At 45.2% G+C, this 25105-nt stretch overlaps 1 protein-coding gene across 1 annotated transcript in view; it reads left to right on the forward strand.

Annotated features, from left to right (window-relative positions):
- LOC106602686 (cyclin-dependent kinase 2-associated protein 2) overlaps positions 1-25105 on the forward strand; it is a 299328-nt gene that overhangs the window by 39721 nt on the left and 234502 nt on the right. The window lies entirely within an intron of this gene.

Consider the following 25105-nt stretch of genomic DNA (forward strand, 5'->3'; position numbering starts at 1 on the left):
GTGGAGGAGCTGTGCAAAGTCCTGGAACCCTTTGAGCAGGCCACTGTGGAGATCAGTGGAGAGAGGTACAGTAAGCAGTTATTACTACATCATTATTGAATTCAGTATTATATGTGTATATGAGCAGTAGATGAGAATGTAGTATCAGTAGACAAAACATGAACCTGAACTAATAAGTTACTGTTCTCTCTTTTCAGCTATGTGACATCCTCAAAAATTATACTCCTGTGTAAGGGTCTGCAGCGAATCACAGCCAGCCCCCCGAGAGAAGCAAATGTAACCACAGGACATGTGACAGAGTTGATGGACACCCTATGTTCATCAGTGGACAGAAAGTTCCACAGAATGGAATATAATCATGTGCTATCAGAAACCGCTGCACTTGACCCCAGGTTTAAGAAGTTAGCCTTCAGTGATGCCAGAGCGATTGATGAGGCTCTTCAAAGAATAACCTCAGCAGCAAGGAGGGACTTTGTCACGGGTGTCGTAGGGTAGAGAACAAGATGCAGCGGGAAAATGTACACTCATCTTCTTTTTTATTTGGTGAAGAAGGAAAACACATAAACATATACAAAATGAACTTGACAGTCTTGTCAGGCAAAACAAGAACAATCTCCCACAAAAACCCATGAAAAACAAACTCCTAATTATAGGACCCTCAATCAGAGGCAACAATAACCAGCTGCCTCCAATTGAAGGTCCAACCCCAATTAACTAAACATAGAACTATAAAAGACCAGACAGAACGTAGAAATATACTAACACAGAACAATGACTAACAAACCCCAGACTAATAAATCAAATACCCCTCTATAAAAATACATACACAAAACACACCCTGAACCACATAAAACAAATATCCCCTGCCACATCCTGACCAAACTACAATAACAAATAACCCCTATTACTGGTCAGGACGTGACAGACAGCCCCAGCAGTCAGCTGGCTCAGGCACCAGGGTAACAGGAAGAAGAGGGATCAGATGGAGCAGAAGCACCAGCAGTCATGCCACAAATGTCTGCTGTTTGGTTGCTGTTTGATGAGAGAGAAACTGGGGATGCAGCACCAAGGAATCCCTCAGCAGATGCCATAATGGAGGTCTGATCCTATTTGGAGGAGCCCCTCCTCCAAAGATCTGCAGATCTTCTGAGCTGGTGGATGAACAAGGCCTCTGTCTACCCACGGCTTACTAGAGTCATGACAGGGAGACCCTGCATAATGGCCACATCTGTTCCCTCTGAGATGGTCTTCTCAAAACGGAACAAATAATTACTGAGAGAAGAAACGGCATCAACCCCTCGAAAGTGAGGCAGCTTGCATTTCTGAATAAAAATCTCTCATAGAAGCAAAATATGTTTAGCATTGCTGTGGGCTGCTGGTTATAACATGGCAATAAAGAAGAGAGAGAAAAGAGGGACCAGTTTAATGTTTTAAGTGGGATGCTGCAGTTTTTCAAATTGTTATTTATTTTTCTTTGATATGGTGCAATATTCTGTTATGCTGTTCAGATTGTATTCATTTTGAATGGTTCGATTTATATGTGCTTTGTTTATATACATTAAAAAGTTATACTTTAAATGGAAATGCTTAATAGCATTCTTTTTCATAACAAACCAATGGATTTTTAAATACATTGTGGTTAAGGTAGAGTATGATTTCATTTAATAATTTAATTATAATTGTTTTAACACCAATGATTGTCAAACTATCGCAAACCGTTTGACTTGAAAAAATACAAAAACATTTTTTTTTTTATTAAGAGCCGTTTGGGAGCCAAAAGAGCAGGCTCACTGAAAAGAGCCGGAATGCCCATCACTAATGCGGGGGTGTTTTGGGGTAGTAAATCAGTTACTAATTGATCTCTGAGATTTCTGCCCCGCGAGAATACGACCAAGGGAGGGTGTGAAAACACATTACCAATACTGTCATCGGATCTTAGAATGTGACAATGTTTGTGAATGATTCCCAGCACACTTTCAATAGTGTGTAGTAAGAATGCAAGAATGTTTCTTTTTGCGAGACTGTCCTTGAAAGAGATGATGTCTCGATTTGTTTTGGACTTTCTCAATGACAGTATTAATCTGACCATTAATCTGACCACCTCTCCTTGAATTTTCTTTGCAACTCAGCCATATTTCTGTTGAAATCTGATTGTTTTGATCGGACAGAATTGGCTGTATGGCAAACAGTTTTTCAAGGGAAGCGGGTGACAGCAATCAGCCCTCAACAAACTGTTACGATCAGTAGGTTTCCTTTAAAGATCAGTGTATAGAACATTACCCTCACATAAAATCAAAAGATCAAGGAAATTGATTTGATGTGTGTCAGATTGCATAGTAAATCTCAGGTGCTCAGAACAAGAGTTAAGAAAAGCATGGAATGCCTGGAGCTGTTTTGCATTACCCCTCCATAAAACAAAAATATCATCAATGTACCGTTTCCAAATAATTATGTTACGCAAAAAAAAAAGACTACCCCCCAGGGTTAAAGCAGAGTAGCCATGACATCCTAAGTTTAAAAGTAAAGTTGGACAGGTGTTCAAGGTTTTAAAAAGTCTATAGGCCTATGCATCAGCATATTGCATTATTTATTCAATTATACATACATATAGCAACGTAGAGACAATGTTCACAGTAATTAGATAAAGAAAATAATGAACTGTTGTTAAAGCTACAATCTGGGATTCAAAAACATCCGCTTCACCACTTGTTTTAGTATACAGCTGAAAGCTGGGGTTAGGGAAATGTAACCCCTCTCAAATGCATGGACACCGCTCTAGATGCAAGGACTTATGGTCCATGGCATCCAAGAGATAATAGGTAGGGTAGCCTATACACCAAGATAATTTTGAAGGCATACATTGTTTGTCTACATTCTTGTAAACAGGGCATCCCCATGAGACTTTGGGCACCCCCAAGTAAATCTAGGCTATGATTTGAATCCTGTTTTAAAACAATGGTGTAATGAAACCACATTTTTTTGCGTTATGATGCTGTGACAGTGGTGCTAAGTTCACAAAGTACTTAGAAGTCAAAATCTTAAAAAAAAATCTATGGGTAAATATAAATAATGACAATTTCAATGTGAAATTAAATCCAAATATAATACAAAGTTTGGCACAAAGTTTGGCAGAAAGGACAGATTATTGGGACGCAGGGCTAACCCAACTGTCGGTGGCCACGTACATATACAGTATGTCACAATATCAAAAGAGATCCAGGTTTCCAATTACACATTGGAGAAAAAGGATTACCCCCTTCCCCCTAAACCACTGATCATTTGGGGGCTGCCATAGAGTGTAGGCCTATGTGTACTCCAGTTTGTATCATCTTTAAAACTGTTATTGATTGAACCATTCAGAACCAGTTCCACCAGTAATAGCGCCTAGTGATAGGAGTCTGGGGGAAGTAGAGGCGTCAGATGTGCCAATTGGACAAGCTGGAAGTGATTATAGGTGACCAAGGTTTCATACGGGGCCAGCCTTATGAAAACAAAACATGAATTGAACCATATAAACTCAGCAAAAAAAGAAACGTCCTCTCACTGTCAACTGCGTTTATTTTCAGCAAACTTAACATGTGTAAATATTTGTATGAACATAACAAGATTCAACAACTGAGACATAAACTGAACAAGTTCCACAGACATGTGACTAACAGAAATTGAATAATGTGTCCCTGAACAAAGGGGGGATCAAAATCAAAAGTTACAGTCAGTATCTGGTGTGGCCACCAGCTTCATTAAGTCCTGCAGTGCATCTCCTCCTCATGGACTGCACCAGATTTGCCAGTTCTTGCTGTGAGATTTTACCCCACTCTTCCTCCAAGGCACCTGCAAGTTCCCAGACATTTCTGTGGGGAATGGCCCTAGCCCTCTCCCAGACATGCTCAATGGGATTGAGATCCGGGCTCTTTGCTGGCCATGGCAGAACACTGACATTCCTGACTTGCAGGAAATCAGGCACAGAATGAGCAGTATGTCTGGTGGCATTGCAATGCTGGAGGGTCATGTCAGGATGAGCCTGCAGGAAGGGTACCACATGAGGGAGGAGGATGTCTTCCCTGTAATGCACAGTGTTGAGATTGTCTGCAATGACAACAAGCTCAGTCCGATGATGCTGTGACACACCGACTCAGACCATGACGGACCCTCCAACTCCAAATCGATCCCGCTCCAGAGTACAGGCCTCGGTGAAACGCTCATTTCTTCGACGATAAACGCAAAGCCGACCATCATCCCTGGTGAGACAAAACCGCGACTCGTCAGTGAAGAGCACTTTTTGCCAGTCCTGTCTGTTCCAGTGACGGTGGGTTTGTGCCCATAGGTGACGTTGTTGCCTGTGATGTCTGGTGAGGACCTGCCTTACAACAGGCCTACAAGCCCTCAGTCCAGCCTCTCTCAGCCTATTGCAGACAGTCTGAGCACTGATGGAGGGATTGTGCATTCCTGGTGTAACTCGGGAAGTTGTTGTTGCCATCCTGTACCTGTCACGCAGGTGTGATATCCAGATGTGCCTATCCTGTGCAGGTGTTGTTACACGTGGTCTGCCACGGCGAGGACGATCAGCTGTCCATCCTGTCTCCCTGTCGCGCTGTCTTAGGCGTCTCACAGAATGGACATTGCAATTTATTGCCCTGGCCACATCTGCAGTCCTCATGCCTCCTTGCAGCATGCCTAAGGCACGTTCACGCAGATGAGCAGGGACCCTGGGCATCTTTCTTGTGATGTTTTTCAGAGTCAATAGAAAGGCCTCTTTAGTGTCCTAGGTTTTCATAACTGTGACCTTAATTGCCTACCGTCTGTAAGCTGTTAGTGTCTTAATGACCGTTCCACAAGTGCGTGTTCATTAATTGTTTATGGTTCATTGAACAAGCATGGGAAACAACATTTAAATCCTTTACGATGAAGATCTGTGAAGTCATTTGGATTTTTACGAATTAGCTTTGAAAGACAAGGTCCTGAAAAAGGGACGTTTCTTTTTTTTGCAGAGTTTAGTTAAAATACCAGAGTACAAGAATGGTGATGCTAGAAGGTAACTGACTCTCAGTCATTAGCCATCAATAATCCTTAGGCACTTATTACCAACTATAATCACCTACAGCTATGTTCCAATTGACGGACCAGACCCCTCTACTAAACCTAGACACCAGGAGCTGCCACCATAGTGTATGTGTATAGTTTGTCTTATTCTCTCAATTATAAGGGAGAATGGGGTAAGTTGAGACACCCTTGTTTCTAGGAAACCATGCACAAAATTAATAATTTGACAAAATATTTAGGAAAAGGTCATCATTTCAAAGAGTTGGAGAAGTAAGAAACCACATTGAAAAAGTGGTAAGGAAGTTGGGTCGAAAAAAAACAGATTTTCACCAAGTCAAATTCATTTATTGAGTCAGGTTTCACGATGCTTGTATCTAAACCAAAGTAGATCATTTTAAGATTGTTCTATACATCGGTTGGGGTCTCTATAAGCTTCTCTATAAGAGTCCCAAGATGCTTGTGGGGGTCCTAGAGCAAAACGGAAAACAAGCACTGCTCTAAATCTGTCACCTTTCACCGCAGATGCGGAAGTGTGACATTGGCGGATGCTTCAACTGACAGGTTTTTATGGGAATTGTTTTATTAGGCTAATTTGATTTTCACGCTGCCACGGACATTCACTCTATGGGGCTTTAAGCCTGTGTTAAAATATGCGTAAAATTATTACAATTGTCACGTCCTGACCAGTATAAGGTGTAATTGTTTATTGTAGTTTAGTCAGGACGTGGCAGGGGGTATTTGTTTTATGTGGTTCGGGGGTTTATGGTATATGTATTTATGTAAGAGGGGTGTTTGATTTATGTGTTCCGGGTTTTTGGGTAATGTTCTTGTTTTGTATTTCTATGGTTTTCTATGTTGTGTATTTCTTTGTTGGCCTGGTATGGCTCTCAATCAGGAACAGCTGTACATCGTTGTTGCTGATTGAGAGTCATACTTAGGTAGCCCTGTTTCACCTGTCCCTTTGTGGGAAGTTGTTGTTGTACTGCTGTGTGTTAGCATGCAACACTGTTCGGTCGATCGTTTTTTGGGGTTTGTTACGTGTTCTAATAAAGTTAAGATGAGCATTCAACCCGCTGCGCCTTGGTCCACTACGTACGACGCCCGTTACAACAATATAAGATAGACATGGTTTTGAAAAGGTAGTGGCAACATTTCATTCATTACAGAAAGTTGTAGTCGGCTTCATGGGCAGATTGGACATCTGGCATCTCTTATTGGGGTGGGCTGGTCAACAACAAATATATATATATATACACAGTACCAGTCAAAAGTTTGGACACACCTACTAATTCAAGTGTTTTTATTTAGTTTTACTATTTTCTACATTGTAGAATAATAGTGAAGATATCAAAACTATGAAATAACACATATGGAATCATGTATTAAACAAAAGTGTTGAACAAATCAAAACATTTTATATTTTTGTCACGTTTCTTTAAGGGCAGGGAGAAGGGGCAGAGTCAAGAGCAGGAGACTGAGGTCCAATAGTGCCGAAGTTAATTTCCACCGAAACAAAGGTGATCAAAAGGCACAGGGTGCGCACAACACCCAAACGGAAAAGGTTACCCAAAAATGATAACGCACGGGGCGCAGCCCGGCAATAAAAATATAGAATGCACCACGCTGAAAACACAAAAACAGCGTACACAAAATCACTGCCCGTCGACATACAAATAATCCCGCACGAATACAGAACACAAAGGAACAAACTAAATACCCCCCCCCCACTAATGACAGACAAGAAACAGGTGCGGACCTAGACAGACAAAAACCAAAGAACACAGAAACATAGATCGGTGGCAGCTAGTAGACCGGCGACGACGACCGCCGAGCGCTGCCCGACCGAGGAGGGGCGCCATCTTCTGTGGATACTGTGACAATTTTTGATTCTTCAAAGTAGCCACCCTTTGCCTTTATGACAGCTTTGCAGACTCTTGGCATTCTCTCAACCAGCTTCACCTGGAATGATTTCCCCAACAGTCTTGAAGGAGTTCCCACAGATGCAGAGCACTTGTTGGCTGCTTTTCCTTTGCTCTGCGGTCCAAATCATCCCAAACCATCTCAATTGGGTTGAGGTCGGGTGATTGTGGAGGCCAGGTCATCTGATGCAAGACTCCATCACTCTCCTTGGTCAAATAGCCCTTACACAGTCTGGAGTTGTTTGGTTATTGTCCTGTTGAAAAACAAATTATAGTCCCACTAAGCGCAAACCAGATGAAATGGCATATTGCTGCAGAATGCTGTGGTAGCCATGCTGGTTAAGTGTTCCTAGAATTATAAATAAATCACCAAATGTGTCACCAGCAAAGCACCCCCACACCATCGCACCTCCTCCTCCATGCTTCATGGTGGGAACCACACATGCGGAGATCATCCATTCACCTACTCTGCGTCTCACAAAGACTGATCAGACCAAAGGACATATTTCCACCAGTCTAATGTCCATTTCTCATGTTTCTTTGCCCAAGCAAGTCTCTTATTGTTATTGGTGTCCTTCAGTAGTGGTTCCTTTGCAGCAATTCGACCATGAAGGCCGGATTCACACAGTCTCCTCTGAACAGTTATGTTGAGATGTGTCTGTTTCATGGACTCTGTGAAGCATTTATTTGGGCTGCAATTTCTGAGGCAGGTAATATTAATGTACTTATTCTCTGCAGCAGAGGTAACTCTGGGTCTTCCATTCCTGTGGTGGTCCTCATGAGAGCCAGTTTCATCATAGCGCTTGATGTTTTTTTTTTTTACATTTGCCAAAATGTTCTTTGTAATAATCATCTATATTTAGCATTTGGCTGACCAGTGGGCAGCGACCGGCCCCTCTACCAAGATGGACCAGCCGGTTTTCTGATTGGCTGAGCTGAGGTGGCGCAAATTCACATTCAAAGTCAAACGCAAATCATCGACGAGCGTGAGACCCGCTCTGACTCTGTTAGTCACTCAGAAAAAATAGAAAAATGGGAAGGTGGTGCGGAAAAAGTTATAGAGACCAATAAATGTATCTTGAGGACAATGCTGATAAATGTGTGAAGTTAACCAACTTATTTGCTGAAAGTTCTGGTTCTGCTGGTCCAAGTGCTGTATCTGTGTCTCTGAGAAATGACAGATCATCTGCTGTGCAGTCAAGGTAGGAAGAAAACAGAGAAAGACACACTCACGCACACTGACACAGCTCATGTAGCCTACTGCTGCCATTTAGGCCTAATATTTTGGCTGTATATTGTATGAAATATATTCATACTTAATTTAGTAGGCTAATTAGGGGATAGGGATTCGGGGGAACATTTAGACACTAGGCTACTTGCAATATAGCCTAAGGTCATTAGATTGGTTTTTACAGTGCATTCGGAAAGTACTCAGACCCCTTGACTTTTTCCACATTTTGTTACGTTACATTTTGTTACGTTACAGCCTTATTCTAAAGTGGATTAATCTAGACATAATACCCCATAATCACAAATCAAAAACACGTTTTTTGAATGTATAGCACATTTATTTGAATAAAAAAACGGACAATTTACATTTACAAAAGTATTCAGACTCTTTACTCAGTACTTTGTTGAAGCACCTTTGGCAGCGATTACAGCCTCCAGTCTTGTTGGGTATGACGCTACAAGCTTGGCACACCTGTATTTGGGGAGTTTCTCACATTCTTCTCTGCAGATCCTCTTAAGCTCTGTCAGGTTGGATGGGGAGCATCGCTGCACAGCTATTTTCAGATCTCTCCAGAGATGTTCGATTGGGTTCAAGTCCGGGCTCTGGCTTTGCCAAAAGGACTTTCAGAAACTTGTCCCGAAGCCACTCATGCATTGTCTTGGCTGTGTGCTTAGGGTTGTTGTCCTGTTGGAAGGTGAACATTCGTCCCAGTCTGAGGTCCTGAGCACTCTGGAGCAGGTTTTCATCAAGGATCTCTCTGTACTTTGCTCCGTTCATCTTTGCCTCAATCCTGACTAATCTCCCAGTCCCTGCCACTGAAAAACATCTGCACAGCATGTTGCTGCCACCACCATGTTTCACCGTAGGGATGGTGCCAGGTTTCCTCTAGACGTGACACTTGGCATTCAGGCCAAAGAGTTAATCTTGGTTTCATCAAACCAGATAATCTTGTATCTCATGGTCAGAGAGTGCTTTGGATGCATTTTAGCAAACTCCAAGCGGGCTGTCATGTGCCTTTTACTGAGGAGTGGCTTCCGTCTGGCCACTCTACCATAAAGGCCTGATTGGTGGAGTGCTGCAGAGATGGCTGTCCTTCTGGAAGGTTCTCCCATCTTCACATAGGAACTCTGGAGCTCTGTCAGAGTGACCATCGGGTTCTTGGTCACCTCCCTGACCAAGGCCCTTCTCCCCGATTGCTCAGTTTGGCCAGGAGGTCAGCTCTAGGAAGAGTCTTGGTGGTTCCAAACATCTTCCGTTTAAGAATGATGAAGGCCAATGTGTTCATGGGGACTGTCAATGCTGTAGAATTATTTGGTACCGTTCCCCAGATCTGTGCCTTGACACAATCTTGTATCGGAGCTCTACGGACAATTCCTTCGACCTCATTACATGCACTGTCAACTGTGGGACCTATATATATAGACAGGTGTGTGCCTTTCCAAATCATGGCCAATCAATTGAATTTACCACAGGTAGACTCCAATCAAGTTGTAGAAACATCTCAAGGATGGTCAATGGAAACAGGCTGCACCTGAACTCAATTTTCGAGTCTCATAGCATACTTATGTAAATAGAGTACTTCTGTTTTTTATTTTTAATACATTTGCAAATATTTCTAAAAACCTGTTTTTTCGCTTTATCATTATGGGGTATTCTGTGTAGACTGATGAGGATTTTTTTTAACATAATCCATTTTAGAATAAGGCTGTAAAGTTACAAAATGTGGAAAAACGGAAGGGGTCTGAATACCTTCCGAATGCACTATCACATGGGTAAAGCAATAGCCACCTACTAGACATTAATTCAGTGCTTTTTACTAAACACAAGTCATTATTTACATTTAACATTTTAGTAATTTAGCAGAAGCTCTTATCTAGAGCGACTTACAGTTAGTGCATTAATGTTAAGTTAGTAAGGTGGTACAGCCACATATCACAGGCATTGTAAGTACACTTTTCCTAAATAAAGTAGTTATCAGCAAAGTCAGAGCTGGGTGGCGGGCGAGGGCATCAAGTGGTGGTTCAGGAAAGTATTAATAAAAATAAAAAATGGGGTGGGGGGTAGAGAGGAGGAGGGGGATTATTTAAGATACTCTTTCAAGATGTAGGGTTTCAGGTGCTTTCAGACGATGGGCAGGGACTCTGCTGTCCTAGCTTCAGAGGGAAGCTGGTTCCACCATTCGGGTACCAGGACAGAGAAGAGTTCAGACCAGAGGTGGCAGAACGGAGTCCTGAAGGTAGGGAGGGGCAGTTCCTCTTGCTGCTCCGTAGGCAAGCACTATGGTCTTCTAGTGGATTCGAGCTTCGACTGGATGCCAGTGGAGTTTGCAGAGGAGAGGGGTGACATGGGAGAACTTGGGAAGGTTGAAAACCAGGCGAGCCTCAGCATTATGGGTAAGTTGCAGGGGTTTGATGGCACAAGCGGGGAGCCCAGCCAACAGTGAGTTGCAGTAATCTACACGGGAGATGACTAGTGCCTGGATTAGGACCTGCACCACTTCCTGTTTGAGGTAGGGTCGTACTCTACGGATGATGTAGAGCATGAACCTGCCAGAGCGAGTAACTGTTTTGATGTTTGCAGAGAACGACAGGTTGTTGTCCAGACAAGGTTATTTTCACTCTGGGAGGGCGACACTGTGGAGTTGTCAACCATGATAGATAGGTCTCTGAGCAGGCAGGCCTACCCCGGGAGGAAGAGTAGCTCTGTCTTGTCGAGGTTGAGCTTGAGGTGGTGGGCCGACATCCAAGCTGAGATATCTGCCAGGCACGCAGAGATGCGTGTCGCCACCTGGGTGTCAGAAGGGAAGAAGGAGAAAAGTAATTGAGTGTCATCCACATAGCAATGATAGGCGAGACTACGTGAAGATAAGATAGAGCCGAGTGACTTGGTGTATAGAGAGAATAGGAGAGGGCCTAGAACCGATTAGTGAGAGTACGTGGTAGGAGCGGCCCGGCAGGTAGGATGCAATCCAAGAGTGTGCAGAGCCTGAGATACCCATCCCTGAGAGGGTGGAGAGGAGAATCTGATGGTTCACGGTGTCGAAGGCAGCGGATAGATCTAGGAGGATGAGTCAGCTTTGGCAGTTTGGAGAGCCTCTGTGACACAGAGAAGAGCAGTCTCGGTTGAGTGACGAGTCTTGAAGCCTGATTGGTCAGGGTCAAGAGGATCGTTCTGAGAGAGATAAAAAAAGAGTTGATTAGAGACAGCGCACTCAAGTATTTTGGAAAGAAAAGAGAGAAGGGATACAGGTCTATAGTTTTTGACGACAGATGAGTCGAGTGTATTACAACACAGGTCAATTCGGGGACTGTCTGTGTATTTTAATTGTTTAATCAATGTTTATTTGCTTTTGAATATCAGTCTCTTCAGCCCAGTGAGTGGGTTTATGAGCTGAAGTAACAAGTGACTCTGGTGTCGGATTACATTACATAGGCACTGAAAGGCGCAGCATTGTCAAATTAAGTGCAATGCTGGAAATCTATCCGCATCCAAATAAACTAGTCCTGGCGCCGTTCTTTGGCAAAACACAGAAGGTTGTATATTGAATTCAATAGAGGGAGGAGGGAGAGAAAGACTTTTGACTCTTTGTCTTTCTTTAATGAAACTTTCTATTTCATTAAAACCTCACCCCCCCCCCCCCAAAACAAACAAAACACCCAAAAGTCTCCTGCATACATGTACCATACTCACCTTGCCCTCTACACCATGATACAAAAACAACACCACGCATCACAATAACCAAAACCTCACCACTTCTACAGCCATATATCCAACCCATCTTCCCCAGCTGTACAGACAACCCCCCCCCCCCAACACACTATATCTCCTGAAACATCTCCACACTTGTTATCATTTTACAGAATCCAAATTCCACCCTAAGGCACGCAGAGACCATCCCATTAAATAATAGTAAAGGGTCTGTTATCCCCCACCTTTGACCCTGTTCCTCCTTGTTAGCCAAATAGCCTACTTTGCCTGAGCAAACAGAAAATTCAACAACACACATTTGGCCTTCTCCTTATTTCAATACCTGTACCCCATTATAAACATCAGTAAACTCCACCCCCAACCTCTCACAAAGATTTTCCAACAGACTCTTCTTCGGGCTAGGGGGCAGTATACTGAATTTCTGCCTGACTGACATGCCCAAAATAAACTGCCTGTTACTCAGGACCAGAGGCAAGGATATGCATATAATTGGTAGAAATAGATAGATAACACATTGAAGTTTCTAAAACTGTTAAAATAATGTCTGTGAGTATAACAGAACTGATATGGCAGGCGAAAATCTTAGGAAAAGTCATCCGGAATATTTTCTTTTGGAGGTCACAGGCCATTCCAATGGAAGTCTATGGGTCTATATATCAAAATTCCTCCAAGATTGCAGTTCCTATGGCTTCCACTAGATGTCAACAGTCTTTATACAGGGTTTCAGGCTTGTTTCTTAAAAAACGAACGAGTAGTTGTAGTTTATCCAAGGTGTTGTCATCAGGAAAGGTAGGCTTTTGGCGCGCATGAATGAGGGTGCGCTTTCATTATTTTCCTTTCCTATTGAACACCGTTCTTTCCGTCTTAAATATTATAATTTATTTACATATTAGGGTACCTGAAGATTGAATAGAAACATTGTTTCACTTGTTTGGACGAAGTTTACCAGTAGCTTTTTGGATTCCTTTGTATGCATGTTGAAGGAGTGGATTATTGAAATCAACTAAATGGACGTTTTTGGATATAAAGAAGGACTTTATCGAACAAAACAAACATTCATTGTGTAGCTGGGTCCCTTGGGATTGCAAACAGAGGAAGATCTTCAAAGATAAGTGATTTATTTTATCGCTATTTGTGATTTTTGTGAAGTCGGTGCTGGTTGAAAAAGTATTTTGATGTGGGGCGCTGTCCTCAGATAATCGCATGGTATGCTTTCGCCGTAAAGCCTTTTTGAAATCTGACAATGCAGTTGGATTAACAAGAAGTTAAGCTTTTAAATGATGTAAAACACTTGTATGTTCATGAATGTTTAATATTACAAGTTTGAAATTTGAATTTGGGGCTCTCCAATTTCACCGGATGTTGTCAGAATTATCCCGCTAGCGGGACACCTAGCCCAAAGAGGATGATTATTAATTGCATTAACCTGGCGCACACAGAAAACACATGAATCACAGTTTCACTCATAACACAGAAAGGACACCCCTGTCCGACTCCCGGTTCAACCCGTGCCAACCAGCTGTTAGTGGCCAGGGCTCCATGTAGAACCCTCCACTGGAGGTCCCCTGGCCTCTTTGGTACTGGGTTTGTAGAGCCCCCTCCATCTAAAACCCACCATGCTCTCCGCCCCACATACCCCCTGCCACTGATATTCCTTCACTCCTGTTAGGCTCCTAATATTCCTCACCTTAATGCAGAGGTTGTAGACGGCTTTACCTCCCACCCCCTCAAACTCCCCCAGGCTCAGAGTGTTAAAATCGAACAAGTCCTCCCGACCCCCTTGCCAGTCCCCAGTCTCTGCCGTCACCTGCAGTGGCGGAAACATTGGTGGCTCTCAGCACCGCAGAGTAAAAGTCTGAGAGACCTGCTGTCCTCAGCCTCTCCAGCTTCATGAGGAACAGACCTAATCCGCTAGCCGCTGATGGCGGTGAATGCCCGACCAGAAATAGTCCACCAGCTTGCATTGCAGGTCTGCGAGCAGACCGGCAGGGGGAGGGTTAAGGACAGTCAGTTTATGCCACAGGGAAGATGCTACCAGGTTGTTGATTATCAGTACCCTCCCTCTATATGACACTTGGGACAGAAGACACCTCCACCTGGCCAGTCTTGACACCACTGCTTGTGATAGCCCCTCCCAGGTCTTCCTGACCCACCTCTCGGAGCCCAGGTACACTCCCAAAATGTTAAGCCCTTCACAACCCCACTGCAAACTCCCTGGAAGCAGAAGAGGGGCCCTATCCCCCCATGCACCACATAACAGAGCTTTGCTCTTGCCCCACTTTACCTTAGCTCACGAAGCTCCCTCGTACACCTTCAGACTAGTCTCTAGTGCCTGCATATCCTGACCACCCCTGTCCATCACAGAAACGCCATCTGCATACGCTGACACTGCTATGCCTGTCAACACACCCATGCCTGACCAGCACTCTCCCTTCAGTCTCCTGCGTAGCAGGCCCAAAGAAGTCTCAATGGCTAGTGTATATAACTGCCCTGATAGAAGGTATCCTTGTCTGATGCCACATCTCACCTAGACTGGCCTACTGAGCCCCCCTCCCACATTGACCATATATGACGCCCCAGCATACACCATCTTCACACAGGTCAAAAACCACACAGGTCAAAAACCCAAACACAGATATCACATTAAACAGATGATCATGGTCCACTCTATCAAAAGCCTTCTGTTGATCTAAAGAGACCAGTCCAAAGTTCACATTAGAACCTCTTAACAAGTCCAACATGTCCCTGATTAAGAACAAGTTGTCCGTGATTGAACATCCCGGTATACAATATGTCTGGTCCTTGTGTACTATAGAGTCCAGATGGGACTTCAGTCTGTTAGAGAGGACCTTGGCAAATATATTGTAGTCCTCACAGAGCAATGCCACAGGCCTCCAGTTCTTAAGTTCAGACAAGTCCCCTTTTTTGGGCAGGAGAGTCAGAGCCACCCGACGGTAGCTCATAGGCAACTCTCCTACCCAGACGCATCCACGCAAAAGAAGTCTAGTCCAACTATTCCCTAGAATTTTGTTTAAAACTCCACTGGGAGTCCATCTACCCCCAGTGCGCGGCCGGGGGACATCTGGGTTATGGCCTCTGCCAGTTCATGGGATAACAGAGGAATGTCCATTTCATCCCTCTGTGCCAGAGAGAGCTTAGGGAGTTCTGCAAACAAGACCTGAGCACACATAGGATCACAAAGTTCTACCCTATACAACTCAGTATAAAACTCCACAGTCCACTCCCGCATCTCCCCCACCACAGAGGTCACCCGCCCATCAGACAGCCGTAGACAATGCATACCCTTGACTTCACCGCTCTGTCTTTCCAAACCAAAGAAGAAGGATCTGGGAGCGTCCATCTCTTTGAGCATGGAGAACCTAGCTCTTACAAGTGCTCCCTTTGCTTTAACCTGGAAAAAACTTCTCAGGTCTCTACGTAATTAAGCTAAATTAGCCTGGAGGACTACATTGCCTTGCCCCACCATCTCTACCTCCATCTCACTAATACTACGCTCGAGTTCCCCCAATACTCTCCTAGCCTCTGAGGATGAGAGAGCTGTAGACTGTTGAGAGAAAAGCCGAATTTTGACTTTTCCCACATCCCATCATTGACTCAGAGACTTATACTCCTCTCTTTGCTGCCCCCACCTTTTCCAAAAAAATCTGGAAATCTGAGCAAAAAGTGGCATCTTGTAAGAGCTTTACATTAACTTCACTAGGGTAGGGGGCACTATTTTCACCTCCGGATGAAAAGCGTGCCCAAAGTAAACTGCCTGCTACTCAGGCCCAGAAGCTAGGATATGCATATAATTGGTAGATTTGGATAGAAAACACTAAAGTTTCCAAAACTGTAAAAATAATGTCTGTGAGTATAACAGAATTGATATGGCAGGTGAAAACCTGAGAAAAATCCATCCAGGAAGTGGGAGTTTTTATATTTTTGTATTTTTCTATTGAATGCCATTACAGTGGACTCAAATTGCACTTCCTATGGCTTCCACTAGATGTCAACAGTCTTTAGAAATTGTTTCAGGCTTGTATTCTGAAAAATGAGGGAGTAAGACCACTTTGAATGAGTGGTCACTGCAGTGTCCCAGAGATTTTTCATGCGCACGACCAAGAGCATGCCTTTCTTGTTTTCCTTTTATATTGACGAAGCTATTGTCCGGTTGAAATGTTATTGATTATTATGACTAAAAACAACCTGAGGATTGATTATTAACATCGTTTGACATGTTTCTACAAACTTTACTGATACTTTTCAGATTTTTCATCTGTCTGTTGTGACTGACAAACAAAACGTGCAAACGAAACGGAGGTTTTTGGATATAAAGAGGGACTTTATCGAACAAAACTAACATTTATTGAGTAAATGGGAGTCTTGTGAGTGCAACCATATGAAGATCATCAAAGATAAGTGATTAATTTGATCACTATTTCTGACTTGTGTAACTCCTCTACTTGGCTGGTAACTGTTTGTAATGATTTGTCTGCTGGGCGCTGTTCTCAGATAATCGCATAGTATGCTTTCGCCGTAAAGCCTTTTTGAAATCTGACTCCGTGGTTGGATTAACAAGAAGTTAATCTTTAAAACGATGAGTAACACTTGTATGTTTTATACATTTTTATAATGTGTATTTCTGTTTTTGATTCATGCCGAGGCCCTGGTGAAATAGACAGCCTAGCCATGGTTATGTGGTGATCCGAAATACCCACCGGGAGAATGGTAGTGCCCAACAGCTTATTGCTCTGATTCCTGGATATGTAAAAACGATCAAGTCAGGCTGCACTCACCCTAGCCCCAAAGACGTTCACCCATGTATACTGTCTTGTGTCAGGATGTCGAGTTCTCCAAACATCCACTAGGTCGAACTGATTAATGATGTCCCTTAACACTCCCTCTGACTCTGAATGAGGCTCTTCCCCATTTCTGTCTTTCTCAAAATCCATTGTACAGTTCCAGTCCCCGCCGACCACCAGCGTCTCCTCAGGCGCTACCTGTGAGAGTTCCTGTCTACCACACTCAAATAGAACCCCACTCTTTCTCACTGTGTTAGGCGCATACACATTTATAAAGACAAAACCCATGTTGTTAATTTCTGCTTTTACTATAAGCAGCCTACCCCCACACACCTCCTTTGAGGAGCACATTTTTACAGACAGACCCGGTACAAAAAGGACTGCCACCCCTGCACTAAGACACGTGTCCCTTCCCACCAGAGCCCCCGATTGTCTTCATTCACCACATCACTATGTGTCTCCTGCAGAAACAACCCTGTACTCTTTTTTGTTTTACATATTCGCCCAACACACTCCTCTTTCCCGCATCTCTGGCGCCACTTATAATAAGCGCGCCTACCCGAAAAGTCTTGATAAGAAGTGGGAGAAAAGCCAGCAAAGAAAGAGACCAATAGCAAAACTCAAAAATCCCCAGTGGCAGAAAAAATGTATTCATCTAAACAGCGTCTGAAGGTAGACTTCCTCAACCTAAACCGTTTCTTGGGTGAGAGGACACCATGCCCCTCATTTTTCAGAGCATGTTGTACTGATTTTACAAACTTTCTCAGATCAGAAAAAAAAGCCTCAAGATTAACTTTTTTTCCCCTTGGTCTCATTCAGGAACCTTGTCAGTTCCCTCACTGTGTACTTTGACCCCTCTGCTTGACTGGCTGTCATCATCCTATTCTTCAGACTCACCTTCCTCCTCCTCATCTCCCATCCTGACCACCTGCCCTTCCTCTCTCAATTTCCTTGGTACCTTAGACCACCCCAGCCTCTCCCCTCCCACCTCCTTTCTTCTCCCCCTTTTTCCTCTTCAGCTTGACACCCCCCTCCTCCCCCTAGTCTCTTACACTTCCCTACTATACACTCCTCATCCATCTACAGTGCCATCTTTAGCCTGACTAGTCCCAGCCTCATCTACACCACCATCAGTAGCCTGATTAGACCCAGCCTCATCTACACCACCATCCATAGCATAACTAGGCCCAGCCTCAGCTACCCCACCATATCTAGCCTGACTTGGCCCAGCCTCATCTACACCACCATCCCTGGCATGACTAGGCCCAGCTTCTGCTGCCTGCATCTCATTGCCGCCTGCACGTTGACCTCGATTTTCAAGAAATCAAGAAAATATCAAGAAAATATGTTAGGACTGAGCCCTACACAGCAAACACTCAAACTCACACAAAAAAATCACAGCATGCACTGCGAGAGAGAGAGAGAGAGAGAGAGAGAGAGAGAGAGAGAGAGAGAGAGAGAGAGAGAGAGAGAGAGAGAGAGAGGAACTGGCAGTCTCTACTTCTCTCTCACTGTTTTCTTATATTGAATTATATGTAGCCTAATATTTAAACACTTAGCTAAATGGACAGGGGGAACACTAAACATGTACTCATTTGAAATAGGTAGTTAGGCTGTTGTAGATGCCCATATATATAATTACATTTACATTTAAGTCATTTAGCAGACGCTCTTATCCAGAGCGACTTACAAATTGGTACATTCACCTTATGATATCCAGTGGAACAACCACTGTACAATAGTGCATCTAAGTCCTTTAAGGGGGGGGGGGGGGGGGGTTAGAAGGATTACTTTATGCTATCCTAGGTATTCCTTGAAGAGGTGGGGTTTCTGGTGTCTCCGGAAGGTGCTGATTGACTCCGCTGTCCTGGCGTCGTGAGGGAGCTTGTTCCACCATTGGGGTGCCAGAGCAGCGAACAGTTTTGACTGGGCTGAGCGGGAACTGTGCTTCCTCAGAGGTAGGGAGGCGAGCAGGCCAGAGGTCGATGAACGCAGTGCCCTTGTTTGGGTGTAGGGCCTGATCAGAGCCTGAAGGTACGGAGGTGCTGTTCCCCTCACAGCTCCGTAGGCAAGCACCATGGTCTTGTAGCGGATGCGAGCTTCAACTGGAAGCCAGTGGAGAGAGCGGAGGAGTGGGGTGACGTGAGAGAACTTGGGAAGGTTGAACACCAGACAGGCTGCAGCGTTCTGGATGAGTTGTAGGGGTTTAATGGTACAGGCAGGGAGCCCAGCCAACAGCGAGTTGCAGTAATCCAGACGGGAGATGACAAGTGCCTGGATTAGGACCTGCGCCGCTTCCTGTGTGAGGCAGGGTCGTACTCTGCGAATGTTGTAGAGCATGAACCTACAGGATCGGGTCACCGCCTTGATGTTAGTGGAGAACGACAGGGTGTTGTCCAGGATCACGCCAAGGTTCTTAGCACTCTGGGAGGAGGACACAAGGGAGTTGTCAACCGTGATGGCGAGATCATGGAACGGGTAGTCCTTCCCCGGGAGGAAGAGCAGCTCCGTCTTGCTGAGGTTCAGCTTGAGGTGGTGATCCGTCATCCACACTGATATGTCTGCCAGACATGCAGAGATGCGATTCGCCACCTGGTTATCAGAAGGGGGAAAGGAGAAGATTAATTGTGTGTCGTCTGCATAGCAATGATAGGAGAGACCATGTGAGGATATGACAGAGCCAAGTGACTTGGTGTATAGCGAGAATAGGAGAGGGCCTAGAACAGAGCCCTGGGGGGCACCAGTGGTGAGAGCACGTGGTGCGGAGACAGATTCTCGCCACGCCACCTGGTAGGAGCGACCTGTCAGGTAGGAAGCAATCCAAGCGTGGGCCGCGCCGGAGATGCCCAACTCAGAGAGGGTGGAGAGGAGGATCTGATGGTTCACAGTATCAAAGGCAGCAGATAGGTCTAGAAGGATGAGAGCAGAGGAGAGAGAGTTAGCTTTAGCAGTGCGGAGAGCCTCCGTGACACAGAGAAGAGCAGTCTCAGTTGAATGACCAGTCTTGAAGCCTGACTGATTTGGATCAAGAAGGTCATTCTGAGAGAGATAGCAGGAGAGCTGGCCAAGGACGGCACGTTCAAGAGTTTTGGAGAGAAAAGAAAGAAGGGATACTGGTCTGTAATTCTTGACATCGGAGGGATCAAGTGTAGGTTTTTTCAGAAGGGGTGCAACTCTCGCTCTCTTGAAGACGGAAGGGACGTAGCCAGCGGTCAAGGATGAGTTGATGAGCGAGGTGAGGTAAGGGAGGAGGTCTCCGGAAATGGTCTGGAGAAGAGAGGAGGGGATAGGGTCAAGCGGGCAGGTTGTTGTGCGGCCGGCCGTCACAAGACGCGAGATTTCATCTGGAGAGAGAGGGGAGAAAGAGGTCAAAGCACAGGGTAGGGCAGTGTGAGCAGGACCAGCGGTGTCGTTTGACTTAGCAAACGAGGATCGGATGTCGTTGACCTTCTTTTCAAAATGGTTGACGAAGTCATCCGCAGAGAGGGAGGAGGCGGGGAGGGGGAGGAGGATTCAGGAGGGAGGAGAAGGTGGCAAAGAGCTCCCTAGGGTTAGAGGCAGATGCTTGGAATTTAGAGTGGTAGAAAGTGGCTTTAGCAGCAGAGACAGAAGAGGAAAATGCAGAGAGGAGGGAGTGAAAGGATGCCAGGTCCGCAGGGAGGCGAGTTTTCCTCCATTTCCGCTCGGCTGCCCGGAGCCCTGTTCTGTGAGCTCGCAATGAGTCGTCGAGCCACGGAGCAGGAGGGGAGGACCGAGGATAGGGGACATAGAGAGTCAAAGGATGCAGAAAGGGAGGAGAGGAGGGTTGAGGAGGCAGAATCAGGAGATAGGTTGGAGAAGGTTTGAGCAGAGGGAAGAGATGATAGGATGGAAGAGGAGAGAGTAGCGGGAGAGAGAGAGCGAAGGTTGGGACGGCGCAATACCATCCGAGTAGGGGCAGAGTGAGAAGTGTAGGATGAGAGCGAGAGGGAAAAGGATACAAGGTAGTGGTCGGAGACTTGGAGGGGAGTTGCAATGAGATTAGTGGAAGAACAGCATCTAGTAAAGATGAGGTCAAGCGTATTGCCTGCCTTGTGAGTAGGGGGGGAAGGTGAGAGGGTGAGGTCAAAAGAGGAGAGGAGTGGGAAGAAGGAGGCAGAGAGGAATGAGTCAAAGGTAGACGTGGGAGGTTAAAGTCACCCAGAACTGTGAGAGGTGAGCCATCCTCAGGAAAGGAACTTATCAAGGCGTCAAGCTCATTGATGAACTCTCCAAGGGAACCTGGAGGGCGATAAATGATTAGGATGTTAAGCTTGAAAGGGCTGGTAACTGTGACAGCATGGAATTTAAAGGAGGCGATAGACAGATGGGTCAGGGGAGAAAGAGAGAATGTCCACTTGGGAGAGATGAGGATCCCAGTGCCACCACCCCGCTGACCAGAAGCTCTCGGGGTGTGCGAGAACACGTGGGCAGACGAGGAGAGAGCAGTAGGAGTAGCAGTGTTATCTGTGGTAATCCATGTTTCTGTCAGCACCAAGAAGTCGAGGGACTGGAGGGTAGCATAGGCTGAGATGAACTCTGCCTTGTTGGCCGCAGACCGGCAGTTCCAGAGGCTGCCGGAGACCTGGAACTCCACGTGGGTCGTGCGCGCTGGGACCACCAGGTTAGAGTGGCAGCGGCCACGCAGTGTGAAGTGTTTGTATGGCCTGTGCAGAGGGGAGAGAACAGGGATAGACAGACACATAGTTGACAGGCTACAGAAGAGGCTACGCTAATGCAAAGGAGATTGGAATGACAAGTGGACTACACGTCTCGAATGTTCAGAAAGTTAGCTTACGTTGCAAGAATCTTTTGATTAAAATGATACAGTACTGCTGGCTGGTGAAGTAGGCTAGCTAGCAGTGGCTGCATTGTTGACTTTGTTTGAAAGTGTAGCTGGCTAGGTAACCTCGATAGTTTCAGTGCTACACCTTATGATACAAAGGCAGCTATGTAGCTAGCTAACATAACACTAATCAAGACGTTCCTTTGTAATGTATTTAGTTTCTACAATGCTGCTCGTCGGTAATAGTTGGCTAGGTTTGGAAATGGCGTCGCGGTGGACGAAAATAGCTGGCCAGCTAACCTCGATAATTACTCTAAACTACACAATTATCAAACTATGACAAACTATGATAAAGACAACTTATTGACTAAAATGACCAAAGTGGTACAGTACTGCTGGCTGGTAAAGTAGGCTAGCTAGCAGTGGCCGCGTTGTTGACTTTGTTTGAAAGTGTAGCTGGCCAGGTAACCTCGATGGCTTCAGTGCTACACCTTACAAGGCAACTATGTAGCTAGCTAACACAAGCTAACCTGGCTAGCTAACCTCGATAATTACTCTAAACTACACAATTATCTTAGATACAAAGACAGCAAAGACAACTATGTAGCTAGCTAACACTACACTAATCAGATCGTTCCGTTGTAATGTATTAGTTTCTACAGTGCTGCTAGTCGGTAGAAGTTGGCTAGCTCGCTAGCAGTTGTTGACTAAGTAGGAGAACGGTGGCGCGGCGGACGAAGATAGCTGGCTAGCTAACCTCGATAATTACTCTAAACTACACAATTATCAAACTATGACAAAGACAACTTATTGACTAAAATGACTAAAATGATACAGTACTGCTGGCTGGTAAAGTAGGCTAGCTAGCAGTGGCCGCGTTGTTGACTTTGTTTGAAAGTGTAGCTGGCCAGGTAACCTCAATAGCTTCAGTGCTACACCTTACAAGGCAACTATGTAGCTAGCTAACACTAGCTAACCTGGCTAGCTAACCTCGATAATTACTCTAAACTACACAATTATCTTAGATACAAAGACAGCAAAGACAACTATGTAGCTAGCTAACACTACACTAATCAAATCGTTCCGTTGTAATGTATTAGTTTCTACAGTGCTGCTAGTCGGTAGAAGTTGGCTAGCTCGCTAGCAGTTGTTGACTAAGTAGGAGAACGGTGGCGCTGCGGACGAAGATAGCTGGCTAGCTAACCTCGATAATTACTCTAAACTACACAATTATCTTTGATACAAAGACAGCTAAGTAGCTAGCAAAAAAAAATTGCTCAGATCAAACAAATCAAACCGTTGTAATGTAGTGAGATGTAATATTACCTGCGGAGCGGAATGCAGCACGACCACTCGCACCAAACCCGGAAGCAAGACCCCCACATTAATAAACCATTTACTAATCATTAGTAAAGTCATTTTGCAGTCCCTAATCTAAAGTGAGTGCCATTTATACTTTATATATACTTTTGAAGTGTTTTGAGTCACCTGTGTAATCTCTCACAAAAAGATGGCCATGCCATTGGTGGGGCATGCCATTGGTAGACAAAAGGCTGGTGTGGCTGAAATGCCAGGGCTGAATTTTTTCCCAGTCCACCCCTGGGCATAGTAACTTCCACTGTCCGGCTGTGGCTCAACTTACCCCAAGAGACCACTTTCTTTGGACAAGCTATGTTTTCAACACTGCAATGTTTACATGAATTCTGACTATTTCCAGGGATACACAACATCCTGAAATATTTGTAGATAAATATTTTTTGAAAGAATACTATATTTCCCTTGACGGAGTGATGCTGAATGTAAAAAATGGCACAACTCACCTCACTCTCCCCTACCATTCTTAACCTGTTCTTGATTACAGCAGCCTGGCCAAGAGGCCAAAAGACAGCAATAGAACAAATTGTAAAAAACATAGGAAGTACAGAAATCACTGGTTGCTTTCTTCTAAATACATTTGTCGAGCTTATCTTAGACTGCCTGGTGTAATGCAACAAATTGAGTTGTCCAAAAAAGTGCAAAGCCTGTCCACCCAGCATATCAGGTAAGCCAAAACAAGCACAACAAATGTATTGAAAGAAAACAAATAATATTCCACCCACAACTGAAGTGCACAGCCTCCCTTGGGTAGATATTCCTGCAGTACCTGGTAAAAGGCTGGTGTGGCTGAAATTCCAGGGCTGAACCCAGTCCACCCTGTCACGTCCTGACCATAGAAGCTGTTATTTTCTATGGTAGAGTAGGTCAGGGCATGACGGGGTTGTGTCTAGTTGAGATTTTCTATGTTGTTATGTTCTAGTTTCTGTATTTCTATGTTGTTTTTGGAGGGGATGATCTCCAATTAGAGGCAGCTGGTCATCGTTGTCTCTAATTGGAGATCATACTTAAGTAGTTGTTTTTCCCACCTGGGGTTGTGGGAGATTGTATTTTGAGTTAGTGTATGTTGCACCTCTTCATCACAGTTTGTTGTTTTGTTTATTCGTTTATTTGTATGGTATTGCATAGTTTCCTAGTTTAATAAAGAAAATGTGGAACGATACACACGCTGCGCTTTGGTCCGCTCCTTCATCATACGACAACCGTGACAGAATCTCCCACCAAAGGACCAAGCAGCGTGCCCAGGAGGAGCAGGGATCCTGGGCCCGGGAGAGAGGAGAGAGGAGGACATCCTGGACCTGGGAGGAGGTAATGGCAGGGAACAAGACCCTGCCATGGAAGCAGGCGGAGATGGCGAGAGAGGAACGGCGACGATACGAGGAACTAGCACGGCAACAACGCAAGCCCAAGAAGCAACCTCAAAATATTTTTTTGGGGGGGGGGCACATGGGTTGGTCGGCGAGGCCGAGGGACTAGTCGGAGAGCAAAAAGGAATATTGGGGTGAGTCAGAGTCCGTTGAGGAAATATTGGAGGCGAGTGAACGGATCGGAGATTTAGAGATGTTTGAGGAACTGTTGGATAAATTGGAGGAGAGTGAAGAGAGAGAGCTATTGGTTTGGCGTAGTATGCACGGCATTCGCCCTGAGGAGCGTGTTAGTCATCAAATGCCACCTGTGTCAGCTTCCGTACTCGTCCTGAGAAGTGTGTTAAAGTTCCGGTACAATTGAGGCCGGCTATACGCACCAGGTCTCCAGTGCGCCTTCACAGCCCAGTACGTCCTGTGTCAGCTCCCCGTACTCGTCCTAAGAAGTGTGTTAAAGTTCCGGTACAATTGAGGCCGGCTATACACACCAGGTCTCCAGTACGCCTTTACAGCCCAGTAAATCCCGTGCCTCCTCCTCGCACTCTCCCTGAGGTGCGTGTCCCTAGTCCGCTGCCACCTGTACCGGTCCCACGCATCAGGCCTCTAGGGCGCCTCCCCAGTCTAGTATATCCTGTGCCTGCTCCTCGCACTCGCCCTGAAGTGCATGTCACCAGTCTGGCGCCACCTGTGCCAGCCCCACGCATCAGGCCTTCAGTGCGCCTGCCCAGTCCGATGTGTCCTGTTCCTCCTCCCCGCACTCGCCCTGAGGAGCGTGTTAGTCGTCAAATGCCACCTGCGTCAGCTTCCCGTACTCGTCCTGAGAAGTGTGTTAAAGTTTCGGTACAATTGAGGCCGGCTATATG

This window comes from Salmo salar, chromosome 04, assembly GCF_965601325.2.
Source record: "Salmo salar chromosome 04, fSalSal1, whole genome shotgun sequence".
NCBI lineage: Eukaryota > Metazoa > Chordata > Actinopteri > Salmoniformes > Salmonidae > Salmo > Salmo salar.